The following is a 15,898-nucleotide window of genomic DNA, read 5'->3' as shown; positions in this document are numbered from 1 at the left end:
ATCGGGGGGAAAGAGCCTTGGTCAGGGAGGTGACCAAGAACCTGATGGTCACTCTGACAGAGCTCCAGAGTTCCTCTGTGGAGATGGGAGAACCTTCCAGAAGGACAACCATGGTAGAGTGGCCAGACGGAAGACACTCCTCAGTAAAAGGCACATGACAGCAAGCAAGTTTGCCAAAGTTATCTAATTACTCTCAGACCATGAGAAACAAGATTCTCTGGTCTGATGAAACCAAGATTGAACTCTTTGGCCTTAATGCCAAGTGTCACGTCTGGAGGAAACCTGGCTGCATCCCTACGATGAAGCATGGTGGTGGCAGCATCATGCTGTGGGGATATTTTTCAGAGGCAGGGACTGGGAGACTAGTCAGGATCAAGGCAAAGATGAACAAAGCAAAGTACAGAGAGATCCTTGATGAAAACCTGCTCCAGAGCGCTCAGGACTTCAGACTGGGGAGAATGTTTACCTTCCAACAAGACAACGGCCCTAAGCACACAGCCAAAACAACACAGGAGTGGCTTCAGGACAAGTCTCTGAATGCCCTTGAGTGGCCCAGCCAGAGCCCGGACTTGAACCCAATCAAACATCTCTGGAGAGACCTGAAAATAGCTATGCAGCAACACTCCCCATCCAACCTGACAGAGCTTGAGATGATCTGCAGAGAAGAATGGGTGTAACTCCCCAAATACAGGTGTGCCAAACTTGTAGCATCATACCTAAGAAGACTCGAGGCTGTAATCACTGCCAAAGGTTCTTCAACAAAGTACTGAGTAAAGTGTCTGAATACATATGTAAATGTGAGATCTGTTTTTGCTTTGTCATTATGGGGTATTGTGTGTAGATTGATTAGGGAAAAACGATATCATCCATTTTTGTCAGGATTTGGCCAGGGTTGTTCCGGTTGTTGGTCACTAGATGCCCCCATTGTGCTTTTTGTCCTTATGTTTTTCCCTTGATCCCCATTATTATTTGCACCTGTGTCTCGTTTTCCCTGGTTGTATTTAAACCCTTTGTTTCCCTCAGTTCTGTGCTCTGTGTTTGTATGTTAGCACCCAGCCCTAGTGTTCTGTGTATTCTTGTCGTTTCCAGTGGATGCTCTTGTGGATTTCTGTTTTTTGTTTTTTGAGTATCTTTTGAGGCTTTTTGTGCTATACCTACCACCTTTTGGATTTGCCATTTTTGTATTGTAGGACTTCTCCTTTTTTCTTTATTAAATACACCGTCTTAAGTACTGCTGTGTCTGCCTCATCTTCTGGGTTCTGCTGACTATTCGTGGCTCAGTTGGTTAAGTGACTGTTTCTCACTCCGGAGACCCAGGTTCAAAACCGGGTCCTGACAGAAACACAGAGCCAAAAATGAACCCAGAGGCAGCCAGTTCCCAGGACCTTTTTGCCACGCTGTCCCACCACCAGGAGACTGTCCAACGCCACGAAGCCGCCCTGGTTCAGCAAGAGGCCTTAATGGCTAGACATTCTCATCTTCTGTCGGAGATGCTGACTTCCATTAAGCAAATATCTGATCGACTTACCCCGGCAACAGTTCCCGTCCCAGTACCTCAGATTCACGTACCCATGGCAGTTAACCCCTGGCTGAACCTCGTCTTCCACCTCCCCAACGGTTCTCAGGTGATCCAAGTGCTTGTAAAGGGTTTCTCACTCAATGTTCTCTCTCCTTTGAGCTGCAACCCTCGTCGTTTCCCACCGACCGGTCTAAGATCGCATATATCATCACCCTGCTGTCGGAAAAAGCCCTGGCCTGGGCTACTGCTGTGTGGGATGCCCATAGTTCCTGCTGTGCCAGCTACTCTGCCTTTGCTGAGGAATTCAAACTGGTGTTTAGCAAACAGAGGGCCACCATGCTACCACCCCATAGACCTTACGATTGCCCCATCGACCTGTTTCCGGGCACTTGCCCCCCCAGGGGTCGGATCTTTTCCCTATCTCCACCCGAACGAGCTGCTATGGATACCTACATCAAGGACGCTCTGGAAGCAGGCCTCATGCGTTCATCCACCTCCCCGGTGGGAGCAGGGTTTTTCTTTGTGGCCAAGAAAGACTGTGGATTACGTCCTTGCATCGACTACCGGGGACTCAATGCCATAACCGTCCGTAACCGTTACCCGCTACCCCTTATGGCCACAGCCTTCGAGCTGCTTCAGGAAGCAGTTGTTTTCACTAAGCTTGACCTGCGGAACGCATACCATCTTGTGCGGATCAGACCTGGTGACGAGTGGAAGACCGCTTTCAACACGCCTACTGGTCACTATGAATACTTGGTGATGCCCTTCGGCCTGACCAATGCCCCAGCGGTGTTCCAAGCGCTCATAAACGATGTGCTTAGGGATATGCTTAACATATTTGTGTTCGTTTACTTGGATGACATCCTCATCTTTTCGAGCTCCCTTCAAGAACACACTAAGCATGTCAGACAAGTACTCAAACGCTTCCTGGACAGTCATCTGTACGTTAAGCCGGAAAAATGTGAATTCCATTCATCCCGAGTACAATTCCTGGGATTTGTAGTGGAACCCGGTCGAGTCCAAATGGACCCCAGGAAGGTAGGGGTGGTAGCGGATTGGCCCACCCCCAAATCCGTTAAGGAAGTTCAGCGTTTCCTGGGCTTCACAAACTTCTACCGCAAGTTCATCAAGAACTTCAGCTTGGTGGCAGCCCCTCTCTCAGCTTTAACCAAGGGTGGCAATGCAAGGTTTTTGTGGGGAAGAGAAGCTGAGACGACCTTCCAAGGACTCAAGCAGCGCGTTCTCTCTGCTCCTATCCTGATACTACCGACTACGGATGAACCATTTGTGGTGGAGGTAGACGCATCAGAGGTTGGTGTTGGAGCTGTCCTGTCTCAGAGGGGTGAAGACAAGAAGCTTCATCCGTGCGCTTTCTTCTCACACCGGCTTACCCCGACTGAGAGGAACTACGATGTGGGGGATCGTGAACTCCTAGCGGTTAAGATGGCATTGAAGGAATGGAGACACTGGCTCGAGGGGGCTTCTCACCCGTTTCAAGTGCTTACGGACCACAAAAATCTGGAGTATATCCAGCAGGCGAAGCGGTTGAACTCTAGACAAGCTAGATGGTCTCTTTTCTTCAATCGATTCCAGTTTATCCTCACCTATCGGCCCGGGTCGAAGAATCTCAAACCGGATGCCCTGTCCCGAGTCTACGCTCCTGCCATTCGAGATGACACGGACATGCCTGTCCCTGCTGCTAAGATTGTGGCTCCGATCTCGTGGCAAGTTGAGGATACCGTGAGACGTGCTCAAGCTAGCGAACCGGACCCGAAAGGAGGTCCTGCCAATCGGTTGTTTGTCCCCAAGGCAGTGAGGACTCAGGTCCTTCTGTGGGGGCACTCCTCTCGCCTCACCTGTCATCCGGGCGTAGGTCGCACCTTGGAGTTCATCCAGCGTAAGTTCTGGTGGCCTACCATAAGAGAAGACGTTGCCACTTTCGTCAATGCCTGTCCCGTGTGCTGCCAGGGCAAATCTTCTCACCTCCGCCCTCAAGGACTCCTTCACCCTTTACCTGTTCCCCACAGACCCTGGTCCCATATCTCATTGGACTTTATTACTGGACTTCCTCCATCCCATGGCAATACTACTATCCTAGTCATAATCGACAGGTTTTCAAAGGCGGCCAGGTTCGTCCCTCTGACTAAGTTACCTTCTGCCAAGGAAACGGCTGAGTTGGTAATTAATCATGTGTTCCGAGTCTTCGGCATTCCTCAAGATATGGTTTCTGACAGAGGTCCCCAGTTCGCCTCAAGGTTTTGGAAGGCCTTCTGCCAACTCATGGGGGCTTCTGCCAGTCTATCTTCAGGGTACCATCCGGAGTCCAACGGCCAAACAGAGAGGATGCGCACAACACCTTGCGCTCCTCCTCCACTGGTATGTCCCCGCACGAGTGTCAGTTTGGCTATGCTCCTCCATTGTTCCCGGACCAGGAGGCAGAAGTCAGAGTGCCTTCAGCCTTGAAGTTCGTCAGACGCTGTCGGCTTATGTGGAGGAAGACCCGTCTTAATCTTATGCGTTCCTCACAGAGGTATCAACAACAAGCCAACAGACGTCGCCGTCCCGGGCCTACCCTGCGCCCCGGCCAGAGAGTCTGGCTCTCCACAAGAGACTTACCTCTACGGGTGGAGTCTCGCAAGCTGTCCCAAAAATACATCGGTCCCTTCAAGGTTGCCAGGAGAGTTAACCCAGTTTCTTATCGCCTACACTTACCCAGATCCCTTAAGATTAATCCCACATTTCACGTTTCATTGTTAAAACCTGTTGTTTTTTCTCCCCTTGTCCCGGCATACAGACCTCCCCCTCCGCCTTGTGTCATTGGAGGCCAGCCGGCTTATACCGTGCACCGGATACTGGATTCCCGTCGGGTGCAGCGGTCCTGGCAGTATCTGGTGGACTGGGAAGGCTACGGTCCTGAGGAGCGCTCCTGGGTTCCTGCCAAAGACATACTGGACCCTGACCTCATTCGTCAGTTCAGGGCCCTCCACCCTGAGAGAGCTGGTAGGAACGTCAGGAGCCGTTCCTAGGGGGGGGATTCTGTCAGGATTTGGCCAGGGTTGTTCCGGTTGTTGGTCACTAGATGCCCCCATTGTGCTTTTTGTCCTTATGTTTTTCCCTTGATCCCCATTATTATTTGCACCTGTGTCTCGTTTCCCCTGGTTGTATTTAAACCCTTTGTTTCCCTCAGTTCTGTGCTCTGTGTTTGTATGTTAGCACCCAGCCCTAGTGTTCTGTGTATTCTTGTCGTTTCCAGTGGATGCTCTTGTGGATTTCTGTTTTTTGTTTTTTGAGTATCTTTTGAGGCTTTTTGTGCTATACCTACCACCTTTTGGATTTGCCATTTTTGTATTGTAGGACTTCTCCTTTTTTCTTTATTAAATACACCGTCTTAAGTACTGCTGTGTCTGCCTCATCTTCTGGGTTCTGCTGACTATTCGTGGCTCAGTTGGTTAAGTGGCTGTTTCTCACTCCGGAGACCCAGGTTCGAAACCGGGTCCTGACAATTTTAGAATAAGGCTGTAACGTAACCAAATGTGGAATAAGTGAAGGGGTCTGAATTATTTTCCGAATGCACTGTACATTCGGCTCGGGACTAATGCTGTTCTTAGACAGGTGACGTCTCACACCAGGGACTGTCTGCTTGCAACAGGTTCACATGACAGCTCCAACCACTGGTCCTGATTATTAGCTGACCTTCGACCTTTTGAAAACTTTATAAAAAGATCAGCTGTACACAAACAAGACTACACAAATTATGAATAAAATAACACAAGGCCATAGAAAGTTAATTTCCTGTTTAACAGTAAAATAATTATGGTGACCGAGCAAATAACAATAAAAGATATGAAAAAATACAACTACTGACCTTTCAAGAGATTTTTGTCTTTTGGTATAATGTTGTGTGAAACGTGGTGTGAATGCATCATTTAATAGATGACAAAAAACACAAAGTAAACTGTACAAAAACAATAAACAAATAACGACCGTGACGCTATCATAAGAACTGTGCTGACACAAGCAACTAACATAAACAATCACCCACAAACAAACAGTGAAACCCAGGCTACCTAAGTATGATTCTCAATCAGAGACAACTAATGACACCTGCCTCTGATTGAGAACCATACTAGGCCGAAACATAGAAATCCCAAAATCATAGAAAAACAAACACAGACTGCCCACCCCAACTCACGCCCTAACCATACTAAATAACGACAAAACAAAGGAAATAAATGTCAGAACGTGACATCCTGGTAGGAGGGCCTGGTTTTCCTGCTTATTATTGGAATTTTTCAACCAGGATTTCTGGAAAAGATCTGAATTTTGGGAAAGTAAATCAACTTTGTTAAGCCAAACATGAGAAAAAACGAATTCTAACCAGAAAAAAAAATCTTAATTATTGTATTATCAAGCATCACATCTGTTTTTAATCACAGTACCATAGTATCATTATTTAAAGATGCCTACTAAACAATTTGTAAAATTAAAATTAAAATGATTAATGTTTCAGAACCGGGGCATATAAGATACTGTGTACTATATACAGCAATAACAAAACTCATGCCTTTTTTTCCCACTTCTTTGCAATTCAGGCGACTGGACAGTGCACTTACTCTCGTATTGACTAGAGCTAGTGACCCAAACATCCCATAGTAACTCTCTAAAGCAGGCCAAGTCCATGTTCTCTCTGAAGCGGGGGCCAACAAAACAACAGCTTGGTTCAGCACAGCCTCAGTGGTGTTGTGTCTCAAACAATGCCTGTGCATCCAAACGTATCAACAGTCTAGCTCTGGCTGGCATCTGCCTGGGTTTGAGGGGCTGTACAGAGAAGACTGTCTGTCTCTGTCTGCCTATTGCCTCCTAGACAGATACTGCTGTGCAGTACTTTAGCTTACTGCTGGGCTAGCTGGCTAAAGTTTGAGGAACTGGGCCCAGCCATCAGCTATCGGTCAGCTCTATCTGCTCTCTACAGCTGGGTTTATGCTGCAGAGTGAGGGGTGGAGATGCATGTGTTTGTTTGTGTGAGTGTGCGTACGTGAAGCATGTCTACAGTCAGACAAACCATGTTCAGCCCTGCTTAGCGAGCCGTGGCATCCCTGACAGCCATGGCATCCCTGGTAGAGGGGGGCTTTTGTCGTAGGATAGACTTAATAAGTAACCCATCACTCCGTGTCAGACAGTCCTCCCACATCCTCCTCCACCGTGTAAAGGATAACTGTACTGTGCCCGTATCATGTCAAAATAGCTCAATGTAAAACAGTTGTGTATACTTTGGCTGAAACCTATATTTAAATTTGTTTATTTAGCTATACAAACAAGCTGAAACTGCACACCTCTGAGAACAAGCCATCTCAACCAGCTGACTGATAATTATGCTAGCTAGCTAAATCAAGGGCGAGAGAGGGTTTGAGAGAGAGACATCCACACAAGCTCAGCCATCACAGAGCAGATTACTGAACTGGGAACATTTTCACACTGTGAGAAATATTACAACATGATGTCACAATCAACACCTCATCCTTTGACTTAATAGACCTGACTATGCCTATCAGTATGGCGCCGACGATAGTCGCACCTCCACCCTCAACTTCCAGACTTGTCTCAGTGCTGTTGTGCTGTTTATTTACCAACATCTTCGTTTTTTCCCTCGCTCAACTTTTTTCATTAAACTTTTTCACCCCTGACGCTTTATCTGGACATGGTTCTACAGAACCTCCACCAGCCGAAAAAAAGGTAAGGAGTAACATTAACACTATGCCATCTAATTGCAGTCACTGTACTCATAATATACAGGTGAAGATAGCCATGTTTCAAGCACAGCTTCAGATGCAATCGTTAGGCAAGGGCAATTTAAGTGTAGGAAAGGATGAAACAGAGTCTGTGCCACCAGTAAATACAGACAGTAGTATAAATCCCGACCCCCCACAGACCCACTCCTAAAGGCATTCGGAGCCATCATCGACTCGATGGGTTTTGTCCAACATGTCACCGGACCTACTCATTTCCACAGTCATACTCTGGATCTGGTATTGTCCCATGGAATAAATATTGTGGATCTAAATGTTTTTCCTCATAATCCTGGACTATCGGACCACCATTTTATTACGTTTGCAATCGCAACAAATAATCTACTCAGACCACAAAGATCATCAAAAGCTGTGCTATAAATTCTCGGACAACCCAAAGATTCCTAGATGCCATTTCAGACTCCCTCCACCTACCTAAGGATGTTAGAGTACAACAAATCAGTTAAAACCTCTTACATCTATGTGGGCGCTATTTCATTATTGGATCAAAAAACGTGCCCGTTTTAAGCTCAAAATTTTGTCACAAAAAGATGCTCGACTATGCATATAATTGACAGCTTTGGAAAGAGAACACTCTGACGTTTCCAAAACTGCAAAGATATTGTCTGTGAGTGCCCCAGAACTGATGCTACAGGCGAAACCAAGATGAAACTTCAAACAGGAAATGAGCAGGATTTTTGAGGCTCTGTTTTTCATTGTCTCCTTATGTGGCTGTGAATGCGCAAGGAATGAGCCTGCCCGATCTATCATTTCCCCAAGGTGTCTGCAGCATTGTGACGTATTTGTAGGCATATCATTGGAAGATTGACCATAAGAGACTACATTTGCCAGGTGTCCGCCCGGTGTCCTCCGTCGAAATAGGGGGGTCATCTTCAACTGCACGTCTTTTTCCAAGCGATTCAGAGGAGAAAGTAGACATCCACGAACGATATATCAATGAAGAGATATGTGAAAAACACCTTGAGGATTGATTCTAAACAGCGTTTGCCGTGTTTCAGTCAATATTATGGAGTTAATTTGGAAAACAGTTCGCCGTTTTGATGACTGAATTTTCGTTTTTTTTTTTTGTACCCAAACGTGATGAACAAAACAGAGCGATTTCTCCTGCACAAAGAATCTTTCAGGAAAAACTGAACATTTGCTATGTAACTGAGAGTCTCCTCATTGAAAACATCCGAAGTTCTTCAAAGGTAAATGATTTTATTTGAATCCTTTTCTGGTTTTTGTGCAAATGTTGCCCGCTAAATGCTACGCTAAATGCTACGCTAGCTATCAATACTCTTACACAAATGTTTGTTTAGCTATGGTTGAAAAGCATATTTTGAAAATCTGAGATGACAGTGTTGTTAACAAAAGTCTAAGCTTGAGAGCAAATATATTTATTTCATTTCATTTGCGATTTTCATAAATAGTTAACGTTGCGTTATGCTAATGAGCTTGAGGCTATAAATAGGATCCCGGATCCGGGATTGCTCGACGCAAGAAGTTAACCACATAACTGAGAATCTAAATGTAACCCTGTGTTATAACCTAGATGCAGTTTCACCCCAAAAAATGTTTGTAATAAAGAATGTGCTCCCTCGTACACTTCCCTGAAGCAAGTTTCCAGAAAATTGGAACGGAAATGGCGCCACACAAAACTGGAAGTCTTACAACTAGCTTGGAAAGACATTAACGTGCAATTACCTACTCGATCATCCTATTTTTCCAACCTAATTGAGAAGAATAAGAACAATCCCCATAAAAAATGTGATACTGTTGCAAAACTAACTGAAATGCAGCATTAAGAGTTGATATCTTTCACTTCAGCAGTGATACATTCATGAACTTCTTTGATGAAAAGATCATGATCATTAGAAAGCAAACTCCTCTTTGAATCTGCGTATTTCTCCAAAGCTCAGTTGTCCTGAGTCTGCACAGAAATTCCAGGACCTAGGATCAAAATGAAATAAAATAAAATCTAATTTATTTATATAGCCCTTCGTACATCAGCTGATATCTCAAAGTGCTGTACAGAAACCCAGCCTAAAACCCCAAACAGCAAGCAATGCAGGTGTAGAAGCACGGTGGCTAGGAAAAACTCCCTAGAAAGGCCAAAACCTAGGAAGAAACCTAGAGAGGAACCAGGCTATGTGGGGTGGCCAGTCCTCTTCTGGCTGTGCCGGGTGGAGATTATAACAGAACATGGCCAAGATGTTCAAATGTTCATAAATGACCAGCATGGTCAAATAATAATAACCACAGGCAGAACAGTTGAAACTGGAGCAGCAGCACGGCCAGGTGGACTGGGGACAGCAAGGAGTCATCATGCCAGGTAGTCCTGAGGCATGGTCCTAGGGCTCAGGTCCTCTGAGAGAGAGAGAGAGAGAGAGAGAGAGAGAGAGAGAGAGAGAGAGAGAGAGAGAGAGAGAGAGAGAGAGAGAGAAAGAAAGAGAGAAAGAGAGAATTAGAGAGAGCATACTTAAATTCACGCAGGACACCGGATAGGACAGGAGAAGTACTCCAGATATAACAAACTGACCCTAGCCCCCCGACACATAAACTACTGCAGCATAAATACTGGAGGCTGAGACAGGAGGGGTCAGGAGACACTGTGGCCCCATCCGATGACACCCCCGGACAGGGCCAAACAGGAAGGATATAACCCCACCCACTTTGCCAAAGCACAGCCCCCACACCACTAGAAGGATATCTTCAACCACCAACTTACCATCCTGAGACAAGACCGAGTATAGCCCACAGAGATCTCCGCCACAGCACAACCCAAGGGGGGGCACCAACCCAGGATCAAAGGAGACACTCAAGTTTTTTAAATCCTGTATCTCAACACATTCATGAAAATAGTCATGGCCTCTACACCATCAAGCTGCATACTGGACCCTATTCCAACTAAACTACTGAAAGAGCTTTTTCCTGTGCTTGGCCAGCCTATGTTGAACATAATAAATGGCTGCCTATCCACCGGATGTGTTCCAAACTCACTAAAAGTGGCAGTAATAAAGCCTCTCTTGAAAAAGCCAAACCTTGACCCTGAAAATGTGAACGGCCTATATCGAATCTACCATTCCTCTCAAACATTTTTGAAAAAGCTATTGCACAGCAACTCACTGCCTTCCTGAAGACAAATAATGAATACGAAACAATTCAGGCTGGTTATAGTCCCCATCGTAGCACTGAGACAGCACTCGTGAAGGTGGTAAATTACCTTTAAATAGCGTCAGTCCGAGGCTCTGCATCTGTTCTCATGCTCCTAGACCTTAGTGCTGCTTTTGACACCATTGTTCACCACATTCGTTTGGAGAAATTAGACACCTTAATTGGTCTTCACAGACAAGTTCTTGCCTGGTTTAGATCTTATCTGTCGGAAATATATCAGTTCGTCTTTGTGGATGGTTTGTCCTCTGACAAATCGATTGTATGTTTTGGTGGTCTTCAAGGTTCCGTTCTAGGACCACTATTGTTTTCACAATATAGTCTACCTCTTGGTGATGTCATTAGGAAACAGAATTTCACTGCTATGCAGATGACACACAGCTGTACATTTCAATGAAACATGGTGAAGCCCCAAAATTGCCTACCCTGGAAGCCTGTGTTTCAGACATTTTTTATTTATTTATTTTATTTCACCTTTATTTAACCGGGTAGGCTAGTTGAGAACAAGTTCTCATTTACAACCGCGACCTGGCCAAGATAGAGCAAAGCAGTTCGACACAAACAACAACACAGAGTTACACATGGAATAAACAAACATACAGTCAATAACACAATTTTTAAAAAAGAAAATATACAGTGTGTGCAAATGAGGTAAGATAAGGGAGATAAGGCAATAAACAGGCCACAGCGGCGAAGTAATTACAATATACCAATTAAACACTGGAGTGATAGAAGATGTGCAGAAGATGAATGTGCAAGTAGAGATACTGGGGTGCAAAGGAGCAAAAAAAATAACAGTATGGGGATGAGGTAGTTGGATGGGCTATTTACAGATGGGCTATGTACAGGTGCAGTGATCTGTGAGCTGCTCTGACAGCTGGTGCTTAAAGTTGGTGAGGGAAATATGAGTCTCCAGCTTTAGTGATTATTGCAATTAGTTCCAGTCATTGACAGCAGGGAACTGGAAGGAAAGGCAGCCAAACAAGGAATTGGCTTTGGTGGATGACCAGTGAAATATACCTGCTGGAGCGCGTGCTACGGGTGCTGCTATGGTGACCAGTGAGCTGAGATAAGGCGGGGCTTTACCTAGCAAAGACGTATAGATGACCTGGAGCCAGTGGGTTTGGCGACGAATATGAAATGAGGGCCAGCCAAGAGAGCATACAGGTTGCAGTGGTGGGTAGTATATGGGGCTTTGGTGACAAAACGGATGGCACTGTGATAGACTGCATCCAATTTGCTGAGTAGAGTGTTGGAGACTATTTTGTAAATGACATCGGTAGGATAGTCAGTTTTACGAGGGTATGTTTGGCAGCATGAGTGAAGGATGCTTTCTTGCAAAATAGGAAGCTGATTTGGATTGGAGATGCTTAATGTGAGTCTGGAAGAAGAGTTTACAGTCTAACCAGAAACCTAGGTATTTGTCAGAACTGTCCAGAGTAGTGATGCTGGACGGGCGGGCAGGTGCTGGTAGCGATCGGTTGAAGAGCATGCATTTAGTTTTACTTGCATTTAAGAGCAGTTGGAGGCCACGGAAGGAGAGTTGTATGGCATTGAAGCTCGTCTGGAGGTTAGTTAACACAGTGTCCAAAGAAGTGCCAGAAGTATACAGAATGGTATCGTCTGCGTAGAGGTGGATCGGAGAATCACCAGCAGCAAGAGTGACATCATTGATGTATACTGAGAAAAGAGTCGGCCCAAGAATTGAACCCTGTGGCATCCCCATAGAGATTGCCAGAGGTCCGGACAACAGGCCCTCCGATTCGACACACTGAACTCTGTCTTAGAAGTAGTTGGTAAACCAGGCGAGGTAGTCATTTGAGTTTGCTGATAAGAATGTGGTGATTGACAGAGTTGAAAGCCTTGGCCACGTCTATGAATACAGCTGCACAGTATTGTCTTTTATTGATGGAGATTATGATATCGTTTAGGACCTTGAGCGTGGCTGAGGTGCACTCATGACCTGCTCAGAAACCAGATTGCATAGTGGAGAAGGTACGGTGGGATTCCAAATGGTTGGTGATCTGTTTGCTAACTTGGCTTTCAAAGACCTTAGAAAGGCAGGGTAGGATGGCTATAGGTCTGTAGCAGTTTGGGTCTCGAGTGTTTCCCCCTTTGAAGAGGGGGATGACCTCGGCAGCTTTCCAATCTTTGGGGATCTCAGATGATACGAAAGAGAGGTTGAACAGGCTAGTAATAGGGGTTGCAACAATTTCGGCTGATCATTTTAGAAAGAGAGGGTCCAGAATGTCTAGTCCTGCTGATTTGCAGGGGTCCAGATTTTACAGCTCTTTCAGAACATCAGCTATCTTGATTTGGGTGAAGGAGAAGCTGTGGAGGCTTGGGCAAGTTGCTGTGGGGGGTGCAGAGCTGTTGAACAGGGTAGGGGTGGCCAGGTGGAAAGCATGGCCAGACTGTAAAAAAAATGCTTCTTGAAAAATATAACATTTTCATGAAATCACACGTGCAATATAGCAAAACACAGCTTAGCTTGTTGTTAATCCACCTGGCATGTCAGATTTACAAAAAGCTTTTCGGTGAAAGCATACCAAGCCTTTATGTAAGGACATCTCTCTCAGCAGACAAAACATTACAAACAGCTAGCAGCCAAGTATTTTGGTCACGAAAGTCAGAAAAGTAATACAATTAATCGCTTACCTTTGATGATCTTCGGATGTTTGCTTTCACGAGACTCCCAGTTACACAATGAATGTTCCTTTTGTTCCATAAAGATTCTTTTATATCCAAAATACCTCCATTTGTTTGGCGCGTTATGTTCAGAAATCCACAGGCTCGAGCGGTCCCGACCGGGCCGACGAAAATTCCAAATAGTATCCGTAAAGTTCGTAGAAACATGTCAAACGTTTTAAATAATCAATCCTCAGGTAGTTTTTACAATATATAATCGATAATATTTCAAACAGGACTGTACCTTCTTCAATAGGAGAGAGAGAGAGAATGTCTGCTCCAAACTGTTGCGCATGCAAAACGCTGCTGGCACCCAGCCATACAATGACGCTATGTGATCTTTCTCGCTCATTTTTCAAAATAAGGAAAAGGAATCTGGTTGATATCCCTTTAAATGGAGCGAAGGCAGGCAATGGAACAGTGAGCTGTCAGTAAAAACAGCACTTCCGGGTTGGATTTTCCTCAGGTTTTTACCTGCAATATCAGTTCTGTTATACTCACAGACAATATTTGTGTTTTCTATCCTAATCTGACAATTATATGCATATTCTAGATTCTGGGCCTGAGAAATAGGCAGTTTCATTTGGGTACGTTTTTCATCCAAACATCAACATACTGCCCCCTACACTCAACAGGATATCTGGAGTGAACCACGGGCTATATCTGTTCCTGGTTCTAAGTGGAAGTGGATGGAGGCAAATGTTTTATTTGAATCTTGCACAAAACATACAGAGATGCTAGTTCTAGGTCCTAAGAAACAAAGAGATTAGCTGTTGGATCTGACAATTAATCTTGATGGTTGTACAGTCGCCTCAAATAAAACTGTGAAGATCCTCTGCGTTTCTCTGGACCCTGATCTCTCTTTGACGAACGTATCAGCTTTTTCCCCACCTTTGTAAGATTGCAAAAATCAGAAACTTTTCGTCAAAAAACGATGCAGAAAAGCTAATCCATGCTTTTATCACTTCTAAATTAGACTACTACAATGCTCTACTCTCCGGCGACCCTGATAACGCATCAAATGAAACTTCAGTATGTGTCAAACACGGCTGCTAGAATCCTGACTAAAACCAGAGAATTTGATCTTATTATTCCAGTGCTAGCCTCTCTACATTGGCTTCCTGTTAAGGCTAGGGCTGATTTCAAGGTTTTACTGCTAACTTACAAAGCATTACATGGGCTTGCTCCTACGTACCTATCTCTCCGATTTGGTCCTGCTGTACACACCTACATGTACGCTATGGTCACAAGACCCAGAGACCCCAAGACCTAGAATTTCTAAGCAAACAGCTGGAGGCAGGGCTTTCTCCTATATCCTTTCTCCTGCCCACCCATGTGAGAGACGTAGACTTGGTCTCGACCATCAAGTCATTACTGAAGACTCATCTCTTCAGTAGGTCCTATGATTGAGTGTAGTCTGGCCCAGGGGTCCGAAGGTGAACAGCAAAGCACTGGAGCGAAGAACCGCCCTTGCTGTCTCTGTCTGGCCGGTTCCCATCTCTCCACTGGGATTCTCTACCTCTAACCCGATTACGGGGGCTGAGTCACTGACTTACTATTGCTCCTCCATGTCGTACCTAGGAGAGGTGTGTCACTTGAGTGGGTTGAGTCACATACGTGATCTTCCTGTCCAGTTTTGCGCCCCCTCAGGCTCGTTACGGTGGAGGAGATATTTGTGAACTATGCTTAGCCTTGTCTCAGGGTAGTAAATTGGTGGTCTATTAATATCCCTCTAGTGGTGTGGGGGCTGTGCTTTGGCAAAGTGGGTGGGGTTATATCCTGACTGTTTGGCCCAGTCCAGGTGTATCGTTGGACGGGGCCACAGTGTCCTCCGACCCACCTCTGTCTCAGTCTCCAGGATCTATGCTGCAATAGTCTATGTGCCGGGGGATGAGGGGGGGGGGGGGGGGGTATCTGGTGGCATTTTCCTGTCTTATCTGGTGTCCTGTGTGAATATAAGTTCTCTCTCTCTCTCTCTCTCTCTCTCTCTCTCTCTCTCTCTCTCTCTCTCTCTCTCTCTCTCTCTCTCCTATGAAAAGCCAACTGACATTTATTCCTGATGTACTGACCTGTTGCACTGCTTGTCATCTATGAACGTTTGTTATTCTAGACGTTCAATGTGGCCTTAAATTGCTATGCACTCTTATAGTCTCCATCCGGCACAGCCAGAAGAGGACTGGCCATCCCTCAGAGCCTGCTTCCTCTCTAGGTTTCTTCCTAGGTTCCTGCCTTTCTATGGAGTTTTTCCTAGCCACTGTTCTTCTACATCTGCATTGCTTGCTGTTTGGGGTTTTAGGCTGGCTTTCTGTATAGCACTTTGTGACATCGGCTGATGTGAAAAGTGCTTTATAAATGCATTTGATTGATTGATCGCTCAGCATTCAACACCATATTACCTTCCAAGCTCATCATTAAGCTCGGGGCCCTGGGTCTGAACCCCGCCCTGTGCAACTGGGTCCTGATGGGGCATAGACTTGAAATTACTGGCCACTTTAAAACTTTTTTACTTCACTTCCAGCAGCATCTGGTCTCCCATCCAGGGACTGACCAAGACCAATCCTGCTTAGCTTCAGAAGCAAGTCAACAGTGGGATGCAGGGGGGTAGCCTAGTGGTTAGAGTGTTGGGCTAGTAACAAGGTTGCAAGTTCAAATCCCCGAGCTGATAAGGTGCTGCCTGTTCTGCCCCTGAACAGGCAGTTAACCCACTGTTCCTAGGCCATCATTGAAAATA

The sequence above is a fragment of the Oncorhynchus masou genome, chromosome 9 (assembly GCF_036934945.1).
Source record: "Oncorhynchus masou masou isolate Uvic2021 chromosome 9, UVic_Omas_1.1, whole genome shotgun sequence".
Classification (NCBI taxonomy): Eukaryota; Metazoa; Chordata; class Actinopteri; order Salmoniformes; family Salmonidae; genus Oncorhynchus; species Oncorhynchus masou.
This window is presented reverse-complemented; position numbering follows the sequence as displayed.